This window comes from Triticum aestivum, chromosome 7B (genome assembly GCF_018294505.1).
Source record: "Triticum aestivum cultivar Chinese Spring chromosome 7B, IWGSC CS RefSeq v2.1, whole genome shotgun sequence".
Classification (NCBI taxonomy): domain Eukaryota; kingdom Viridiplantae; phylum Streptophyta; class Magnoliopsida; order Poales; family Poaceae; genus Triticum; species Triticum aestivum.
In genome coordinates, this window is record NC_057813.1 from 744,883,736 (window position 1) to 744,894,760 (window position 11,025).

General features: G+C 43.6%; 1 pseudogene; it reads left to right on the plus strand.

Annotated features, from left to right (window-relative positions):
* The window catches only part of LOC123158729 (disease resistance protein PIK6-NP-like), a 10,977-nt pseudogene extending 8,838 nt beyond the window's left edge, over positions 1–2,139 (plus strand).
* The last annotated feature ends 8,886 nt before the right edge of the window (positions 2,140–11,025 follow it).

An 11,025-nucleotide genomic window follows, 5' to 3' on the forward strand; every position in this document is an offset into this window, starting at 1 on the left:
AGGAAAAAAGAAAAAAAAAACTATGCCGACGGCAAAGCCGTCGGCATAGCTGCGGCATAGGGCAGATGGCCGGCGCGCTGCGGATCGATGATGTGGCATCTATGCCGATGGCAGCCGTCGGCATAGGTGGTGGTCGGTGCGCCTCGGATCGATGACGTGGTAAGGGCATCTATGCCGACGGCCTCCCGCCTCGGCCGTCGGCATAGATCGGACGCCGTTAGCCGCACGGCACGGCGGGATCGCCGGGCCCGCAACTATGCCGACGGCCAAGATATGTCGACGGCCGCTGTAGGCGTTAGTTTAGGTAAGCCGACGGCCTTTCTGAGCCGACGGGGGCCGTCGGCATATGTCTGGATAGCCCGATGGCTTTATTACGCCGACGGCCTGGATATGGCTGTCGGCATAGCCCTGACAAGGCCGACGGTGGCCGTCGGCATAGATATGGCCGTCGGCATAGGGTCCTGTTCCGGTAGTGAGAGACTCCAAGATTCCATTGGTACTGGTCTTTCATATGAGAGTGATGCTGACGGAAAAGGTATGAGACATATATTGTTACTTAGTTATTGGGATCTTCCACACCACTTGAAGACTTGTTTCTTATACTTATGTATATATCCAGAGGACTGGTATATCCCGTGTGAAAAACTGAAATTGAAATGGATATCTGAAGGATTCATTGCTACAATACGGGGAAATTTATATCAAGAAGCAGAGAGCTATTTTAATGAACTTGTCAATAGAAGCCTGATCCAGCTAGTTTATGCTGATATTGACGGTTATGGTTTGGATCAATATTGTCAGGTTCATGATATGGTGCTTGACCTCATAATATCTCTGTCGGATGAAGAGAATTTTGCTACTATTTTAAACAGTGATTGCAATTCTTTGCCAAGGAAGATCCATCGAATCTCCCTGCAATCTAGTGGGCATGAACGAATAGGGGCAATCAAGGCCATCACAAGAAGCAAGTTACATGTTCGCTCACTAAATGTGTTTGGGAAAACAAAGCAGATACCGCAACTTGTGGACTTTCAGTCTTTGCGTGTGCTTGATATATGTGGGGAGTGGGAAAACAAGCATATAAGAAATATAGGAAGTTTCTATCAACTGAGGTATTTGAGAATTAAGTCGTGGGAAATCACAGAGCTTCCTGAAGATATCGGAAAGCTACAGAACTTAGAGACTCTCGATTTGCGGGACTCTCGAATTAGAGAACTGCCATCAACTACAGCCCGACTACAGAATTTGGTGCGCCTATTTGTTTGCGATAACTGTGTGTTGTCTGCAGATATGTTTGGGAGCATGAGAGCCCTGGAGGAAGTGGCAGAAATCTATGAAGTTGACAACCCTGAGCAATTTGTGGAAGAGCTTGTACATCTAACAAAGTTGAGAAAGATTACGATAACTGGATCATGGACTCAATGGTATGGATTCTGGGCTGAATGCTACAGAGAAACACTGACGTCATCTCTGAAGGGGTTGGGCAATGAGAGCCTTCAATATCTTCATACTCGTGGAGAAATAGGAGAAATCTGTTCAGGGATCCATGCTGCACCTTTCCGCACCTCCAAAGTCTTAAACTAGAGGGTGATATGGAAAGGGTTCCCAAGGGAATGGCCTTCCTAACCAACATCCTCAAATTATACATAGAACTTAAATCATTTGATGATGAAGGTCTCCATATTCTTATGGATATGCCTTCTCTGGCCAATCTCCAGCTAGATGTATCGGAGTCAGCTGGCGTAACTATAAGAAGTGTTCAAGCTGCTAGAGGTGTTCCACTACACAATTAAAGTACCCAAAGCGGCGGGTATAAAATTTGCAGCAGGTGCTATGCCAGCACTCCGGTGGCTCCGTCTTTGCTGGCGTGCTCCATTAAGGAATAGTGACGACGCTGGCATTGGCTTCGAGCATCTTTCAAGTCTTACTGACCTCCAGGTAGTAATTGATTGTTTTACTGCAACTCTGGACGAGGTGGAGACTCTGGAAGGTTTCGCTTTGCATCCCAACCGTCACAATCTTCAGTTCCATCTCAGTAGATTATTTGAAATGATGATCGGGGTGATGGCAGAGGAGGAGGAAAGGCAGAAGGAAAGGCGTAGGAGAGAAGGTTACGGGTTATTTGAAATGATGATCTGAATGATGATCTTGGCCCGCTGGTTACTTCATTCGCATCTTGCACTGCATCCTGTGATTTACTCATCTGCCCCTCTTTTCCTCCGCAGCAGCGAGAAGATGTGAGCTACACGTTTACTGTGATCAGCCACCATATTTATGTATTGCCATGTGTTGTTGTAGCTTGAACCTTTTGTTACATTGTGTGTTTGTATGTAATAGGGTAAGTTTGGTGCATCAGGTTTTTCGTCCCATAGTTTGTATTTGAGTACGAGTGCAGACAGTGGGTTTTCCTGATGCGCATCGAACCCATAATCTACTTTCTTCTTCTGTTCACATGCTTGTTGTTGTTTCCCCTTTTCAAGTTTCTCTTGCATGTATCTAGATGATTTCAACCATTTGTTTGAATCTTATAAGCTAGTATTTGGAAAAGGCAGGGTTTTAATGTTTCAGCAATCACCGGCTGTAGTTGCCTGTAAATGACTGGTTCAAATCTCTGAATTTCAGGGGCACTTTAGTCAATAGCTTAGTTTGTTTAGAGTACATTACAGTATACTAGCTGAACTGTTTGATGTTGGTTTATATATAGGGATGCTACATTGATATTTGATTGGTACTCTAGCTGGGAAAGCCGGAGGACGGTTCCTGTGCTCCTGATAATGGTGAATGTGAATTAAAGCTATATTGTTGTCTGCCGCAGTGGCTCATGCAAAAGCAGCAGTGCCTGTAGATATAAACATGAGTGTTTAAGTATCAGGCTCAGGCGGATGAACTTCTTGAGTACCTGATCGCAGGGCGCCACAGGGTTTTTTGAGCACCAAAACAGCAGTCATGAAGAAAGAAAAAACAGTAGAGTAAGTTGGTAGTACCTATCAGGGAAAATATGCAATGGCAGAGAACGACTAATGAAAATATGTAACTGAAGTTCAAGCTATATCCATTGCAGAACGCAACAACAGCAGCATATTTTACTTTTAGGAGAAGGCGGTGAAGCACGAAGCAGAGGCAGCCCTTCCCTCCTTCCTGCAAGGCTCGGTTCGAAACAGAGTCCTCAGCCGTGGAGTCTGAGAACTAAGATGTAGTACTCGTCAATGTGAAAACCAGATATATTTTTTTTGGGTGATGATACACTCTGGAATTAACCTGAAGTTAAAACTTGAACTGAACATTCTTTACGGTGCTTTCGGTAGCATTATTGACCTTTTCCAAATTACAGTAAGTATACTCGTTAATGCAAGAACTGGGACTTGATCTGAAAATGTACACCTAAACTGAACATTGTTAATGGTAGTTTCAGACATACGGTAGCATTTCGTTTCCTGGTTTAATCAGCATCTTTTTTTTTGCGAATTGGTTTAATTAGCAACTACTTTAGCATCTAACTTTTTTCGATTACAAGAGCTAAGTTAAACGTTTCCTGTTTGTTGGTCCCAAAGAAAGAAACAATAGGAGCCTGGAAATGGAGGAGAAGAACTGAAGAAGCCAAAGAAACTTGGAGATATGGTAAGGATGCATTTGCCAATAGGTATGCAAAATTATGACCTCAGGCTCAGAGCAGAGCATCCATGATTGCCAATTAGCTTGCACGAAAAAGATCGAGAAATGCCCTCCTCAGACTTCTTCTACTTCTTTTTTTAGGGGTAACGTTCTTCTAGTTCTACCTCCCTACGCCACGCTCGCCTCTGGCGCCCCTGACATGGGCCACTGACCATTAACAAATTGCGTGAGATTTTCTATTGTACTTTTTCTTTAACAGAGATCGGAGGGAAGGCCCTTCTTATGTTAAAAAAAACAAAGGGCGTGTGTGGTTTTCTTTCTAGTTTTTGCGGGTGTTGGCTTTTTCTTTGGTTTTCCTTGGATTAGTGTGGGAAATGAGTTTTCATACCGCTTTGGTGTAGTTGTGTTTTTCTTTTTTCGTTTCCCCTTGTTTTAGTGTTTTCCACCTTTTCATTTTAGTATTTTCTTGTTTCTTTTCCACCTTTTCATTTTAAAAATTGTGTTTCCTAAAAACCCATAAACATTGTTTTATTGATACGTATGTGACCATTTTCTTTTAAAAATATATTAACATTTTAAAATATTAAAACTTTATGTCTTGAACATTATTTAAAAACACATAGTTTCTTTTTAAATCATGATAAATTCATTTGGAAAGGTGGATTTTTATAAAAATGCATGTAGAAATTTTGAAATTTCTTGAGCATATTTTTAAATGGTATTAAGATATTTTTAATGTACAAATTTTTTTGAAAATTGTTATCAACATTTATTAAATACATGATTTAGAAAAATCATTAACGTTCTTCTAAATGCATGAAAGTTTTTTAAAATAATAGAAAGTCTCTGTGAACCATTTTTTAGAATTACATGAACGTATTAGCGTATTTTTACCAAAGTACACTAATACTTACTACTGAAACACATGCTATGCACTTAGGCTCTTGGTTAAACTACAAAAATGATATTTGTATATACATGATGGGTACATAAGAAGATAGCCATAGAAGATCTTGAATGTGAAGTTTTCTAAGCACCAGCACATGATGTCTAGACAAGTCCAAAAGAGTCCTGCAGAACTCGTTTTGGCACGCGAGTGCACGGAGCGAATCCCAGAAACTACAACCATTGGATCGGTTGTGCTTGCTATGATAAACGGTACCAATTCACTTTGTTGAATAAATTAAAGGCTAAGAAGTGGTCCACGTCAGGGCCTACGCAAGACCCTCGCTCGTCGTCCCACACCTGCAGCAAAGGAGAACCCCGATACCAATAATCAGGGGGGCGAATGAATCTCGTTAGCTTAAAGTGTTAAGCTTGGGGATATTTTGAACCCTTGTATCTTGTTTTACCTTCTTGCATGTTTACTGTTTGGACAAGCTTAGTTCATTTTGCATAATAAGGTGCACAATTAAATCCCTTTTTGATCAATGGAGGAATAATTTATCTAATGAGTTACGGATAATTATAGTGAGTAGTCCCATTGCACCTTTTGGAAAATGATATTAGATGTATGATGATCACGTATGAGTGTTATTAAATTTTTATTCTTTGATAATTATAAGTCTTCCACATATTTGGTGTCGATTGGTTAGTGGAAGTAAACAACTGTGTGTGATAGTGTATCTTGTTTTCGAATATTCCCATGAAAGTTTTTGTAAGCAAGTGAAAAAGTGGTTCGAGCCACGAGTCCGACCAGAAATTGATTTAACAAGAGCAAGTAGCAAGAAACCCGCAAAAAAATTTAGCAAGTAGCAAGAAGGTGAAACTCTCTAAACAAGAATTATTAATGTTTTTATAAAATCCTAATCTCATATTAAAGAAGTATGCCTAGCTTACACGTCACAAGTTAAAACAATAAATAACTATGACATGGGCAAATATGCCTACTCTCTGAGAAAAGGTGAAAAAACAACAATTGGACATTTGTCTGGAAAGATGAGCGCTTAAAACACTCCAAATGTAAAATGGGAACCGCATGCTACTTTCTCGGTCGAAAGATTGATAACTTATTGCACAGAGTTTCCGTACGCTCGTAGATGGTTAGAAAAGGTGTGGAAACCTTCATAATTATCGTGGTGATGAAGATGATGTAGGACCCATCATGATCGTACATCTTATGTGAATTTTGATTCTATGCAATGGACTCATTCATGTACTTCTATCTTCACCTCACAAACACGATGGCCTTGTTCTTACAAGTTGTGGCATTTGCTTGGGGACGAGCAAAACTCTAAGCTTGGGGGAGTTGATGAGTCCAATATTACATCACTTTTTTACTATTTATTTGCACCATAGTGTTAGGATTGTAACCTTTGTTCAATCAATTGACCTGAAGCTAAAACCTACTCTATTTGTAGCTAGAATTAAAAAGATGTTATACCTTCTGGCTGAGCTACTTGGGCTTGACTTCCAGACCTTTATTAAGCAAGAAAGAGGATGTAAAGATAGTACTACCAGCTTGCCAAGTGCCTAGCTAGTTAAAGATGTTATTTCTTTACCCTTTTCTCTATTGCTTTGTTTAGGATACGTTGTCATTCAAGTGAACATGTAGCAATCTGCTTGACAAATGATTTACTTATCAGTGAAGTAACATGTAGTAGCAGTGAATTTTGGCCACGTACCATGTATTTTTTATTAGTAATCTGTTATTCTGGTTGTGCTTTTCAATACTAGCTTGTGATAATTTTTCATGTCAAAGGATAACACACACAAACACCTGCTTGGTCATAAAATATGTTTGTTTTTGCTTTTATCCCCTGTCAAATGAATATTATATATGAGTAGTTTGTAGTGACTGCAAATGGCATTCTGGTTCTTAGGACATTCTGAATCTTATTATTTCGTAGATGTTCAAAGAAGCTTGAAGAAATTATACTGTTTCCGCAAGCAATGTAATCTTGATTTTGTTATGCACACTGCACATATCATATGATGGTTGATACCTTTTCATCTTAACCTGCTTATACTTAAAATAGTCTATTGAAATTGTGAACTAGTGCTAAGATTTTTTGTAGTTCAACCAACATGAAGCTGTTGGTACCTGATCTCGATGCGGAGTGGAGAAAAGACCTGAGTAGTTGATCTTATTCGAAAGTATCTCTGCCTTGGACATGACAATTGATAATTCAAAACTATTCCCAGGTTTACTCATGACAAGGTTTAGTTGGCAGCGACGTCATCGATAGTGAAGTTGAGTTATGTGGGATTTGTCTTCATGTCACTCCACTAGGCAATGAATCACATGTTCATGGCATTTGTTCACTTTGAAGAGTCAGGGGCGGAGCCAGGATTTAGACATGAGGGGGGCGAGGAAGATAATAACCGTTCGAAAGACACAACACAACAAGAACATAGTACTATCAAAAGTGTAATTGATATGAATGTGTGGAAATCAAAAGTGTAATTGATATGAATGTGTGGAAACATAAGGCTGGTAATACATAGAAAAAAATTACATTTCTATCAGTTGCATATCAACTGGATTTGGATTGGAATTATCATCTACCAGTTGCTCCTTAGGTGGATCTGTATTTTCTGTAATATTTAACATTGAAGCAATGGGCTTGAGGGACGAATTTTTTGTTGTATTTTCTCTCTTCATACTTGATACATTGAAACATTGAACAAGCAGTAAAATTAGATTCTTGAATTACAGTCCTACTGTCTTCAAAGGAACTGTTGTACTAATTCACAAAGATTATTAATTAGCAGTACCTAGCTTGATTGCTTGAAGTTGATTTTGTGATGCATCATGACTCAGGGTGGACGGGACGAGCGGGCTTCTGGCCCGGACCGTGGCCCGTTATGGACCGGACCGTACGGGCCTGGCTCGCTAGATAATATGGCCGGTCCGGTCCGTGAAAACGAGACCGAAATTCGGTCGGTCCGGTCCGGTTAAAGCTCGGTCCGGCTCGGAGGACCGAAGGCCCAGCCCAATAAAGCTAATCAGAAGAGCCCAGCCCAATAAAGCTAATAAGAGGGGCGTGCGTGACCTAGCGAACTGCCACTGCATCCTCTTCCTCGCACGCGCCGCCCCTCTTCCTCCCCTGCGCCGCCCCTCTTCCTCCCCCTGCGCCGCCATCTTCCTCGACTTCCTCTCCCCGGCACAACCTCGCGCCGCCGCGCCTCTACCTCTCGCCGTTGTCCCCTCGCGCCACCACGCCTCTGCCTCGCGCCATGCTGCTCCCTCTCTCTCCCGTGCCTTTCTCTCGCGCCGGCGTGCATCAGGTGCTTCTTCTCCGGCTCCGGCCACCGTGCTGCTACTCCGACCACCACTCCGATGTCCTGGGCCCACATGGCAGTGACTGGACGTCGTCAGGACCGCCAGGACCGCCGGTCCGCACCGAGCTTCATGCCAGTCGGTCCGGTCCCTGTAATCAGGACCGCTGCACAGCTCGGTCCGGTCCGGCCCGGACCGCCGGCGTCCGGTCCAAACGACGGCTCGGACCGGGACCGGACCGGCCCGGACCGTGTCCACCCTGAATCATGACGGCGAAGGAAACAAACTGTCACAGCACCTATCATAGATTCAATCCTCGCTGGAGTGGAGGCCCTCGGCGTTGAGCCACAACGGCGGACGCAGCGAGAGTCGAGAGCGACCTAGAAGCCACGATGCGCATGAAGGAAATTACAGGAAAAATGACTGCCAGATCACACGGCTGCACGCAATCCCTTTTTCTGATGCGTACATCTAGCGATCAAGGTTGAGTGCCGGATCCAATGGTCTGCCTCTTTAGGTTTTTTTTTTTATTTGAAGGGAGAAAGCAGAAGAAAATTCCCCTCGTAACCGCCGCACACGGCTCCTCCTCCTGGCCTTTCGATCTCGCCCAGCCGAGGGTTCCCGGCGGCCAATGGCCACCACCAAGAAGGAAACGGCGTCGCTGCTGACAGAGATCCCCGACGAACTCCTGGCGGAGATCTTCCTCCGGCTGTCCGACCCGGCCGACCTCGCCCGCGCCTCCGTCACCTGTGTCTCCTTCCGCCGACTAGTCACCGACGGCTCCTTCCTCGCCAGCTTCCGCCGCCGCCACGCGCCGCTCCTCCTCGCGCTCCTCGACAGGGACGGGTTCCACCCGGCCCTGCAACCTCACCCCTCCGCTCCTGCAGCCCGCGCGCTCGCCCTCGCCGCTGACTTCACCTTCTCCTTCCTCCCCGGCCACTTCCGCTGGTTCAACCTGGACATCCGCGACGGCCGCGTCCTCCTCCAACGCGGGTTCGATGAATATGGGCCGCCGGGAGTCTTCCGGGAGCTCGCGGTTTGTGACCCATTGCACCGGCGGTACGCCCTTCTACCCCAACTACCTGACGACCTAGCTGGATCACCTGCTCACCAGCCCTTTCCTCGTCCCCCTCAGCGAGGACGAGGAAGAGACGGCATTGGCAAAACCAAAGTGGCTGCCTTCGTCTTCTCTTCGACCATCGGACAATGGCAAGCTGCCGCATGCATGGGTTGGAGTGATTTGGCCCTTGACATGGTTGACTCGGCCACGATGTCACAGACCAACTCTTGTTATCTCAGGCGCCATTATGCTTATGGCTGCTTCTACTGGGACTGGCTAGTGATCCACAAGAAGCAGTTGCTCGTGCTTGACACTAGGAGGATGGAGTTCTCCATTGCCGACCTCCCACCCGGAGGATGGTGCACACAAGGTGTGGCCATTGCTGAGGCAGGGGAAGGCAGGCTCGGTCTGTTTGGTCACCATGCTGAAACTGCATCTGATCTCACTTATGCCGTTGTGCGGAACAGAGGCAAGAGCCCAAGCCAGTGCCAAATTGAGAAGACAATCTCACTAGATTCTGGGTACCGGTGTTATACTGTTATATCAAAGCTGTAACAGAGAGCTGTTTGCTACTGATGAGGACAAAAGCCCTGCCGGGCTCACCTCTACTCATTGAGTATTTCACGATGGACATCAAGACATTACAGCTACAGAGGGTTTGTGTGAAACAATGCAAGACTTGGCTGCCCGGGAAAATGATATATGCCCACTTGTTTGAAACTAGGGTATATACCAACTTTCCACCATCATTGTTGCCTCCACGGACAGTTTGAAGTGGTAAACTTTTGCATCATGTTTATCCCCTTCCCTTTATAATTATTACGCAACTTGTCTAATGTGTGAGTGTTTGTATTGCAATTGACAATTCTTGTTTGGATGATGTATTAGTACTTCTTTTCTTGCGCTCATGAGAGAAAAAAAGTAAGCTCACGAACATAATCCTGATTTATTGTTTGTTTCTTCCGATGGCCATTTTAAGAGAATGAGATTAGTAAAGAGGAAAAAAATCATGCACCCTATGACTGTCTTGTGCATAAATTTTCATTGAACAACGAAACCACTAGGTCGCGGCAATTACTTTTATTAGTAGATTTGATGGTCAGTGTAATGTAGAAGTAATACGAGTGTGGACCCAGTTTACCTTTGATTGTTTCACCTGGAGAAATTTGATGTGAGTCATGCGCAACTCCATTTTGTACACTTTTCTTTTTGATAGATACAAGGTGGCACAAAAGTTTTCTTTTAGTCATCTTTACCTATATAATTTTATCTCATGGTGTTGTTTTGTGATAAACCTACATAACTAGTACAGACAGAATTGAGATCCTGAGTCATAACTGAAATTTTGTCTCACGATGTTGTTTTATCTGAAATCAACCTTGTAAGATCAAGGGAGTGCGTATCATTGCACAGGCGACTGGAATTTTATCTCGTGGTGGTGTTTTATATGAAATCTACCTCATAAGATAGGTTTTACTCGCTTATCGTTGGCAATCAACTAAATTTTTCTTTATCACAGTCGATTTCTCCACCACTCCTTGATTCCCATATCATGGTTGTCCCCCTAATTTCAAAGCGAAACCCCGAGTTTCTTTCTTTCTTTTTAGTATTTGTCTGGCTGTGTATCCCACTTGTATTGCTGACACTGAAGTTAGTTTCTGCAGTGACATGTTTCAAATTCAGTTGAGATTAATATTGCACTATTCTGTGATACGACCTAATAAGTACCTAAGATTTTGTTCCTTTAAGCTTGTATAACTCTCGAATAGTAGTATTCATGAATTGGGCAGAAAATCTTCTGTGTTGTCTGAGCTTTTTGTCTTGTGTATCCAGATTCAGTGGAGACGTTATCAGATCAGCTTTCTGAGTTCAAAGCAACCATGGTTTCAATAGCGTGGAGTTCTTTGCAGATGTGATCAACTTTGCAGCTTTGCTGATGAGTTGGCACGTATCACTCCACAGAATTTTGATCTGGCTGTCGTCATGTGTATGTTCTTGTTTTCATGCTATTTCTACCTTTGGTTACTGTAGCAGCAATGTGGCTGCTCTGTGCCTAATAATGTGATAGTGAAACTAAAAGTTTCAGTCAATCAACAACCAAGGTAGAGCTAGCCGATGTACATTTGCAAGT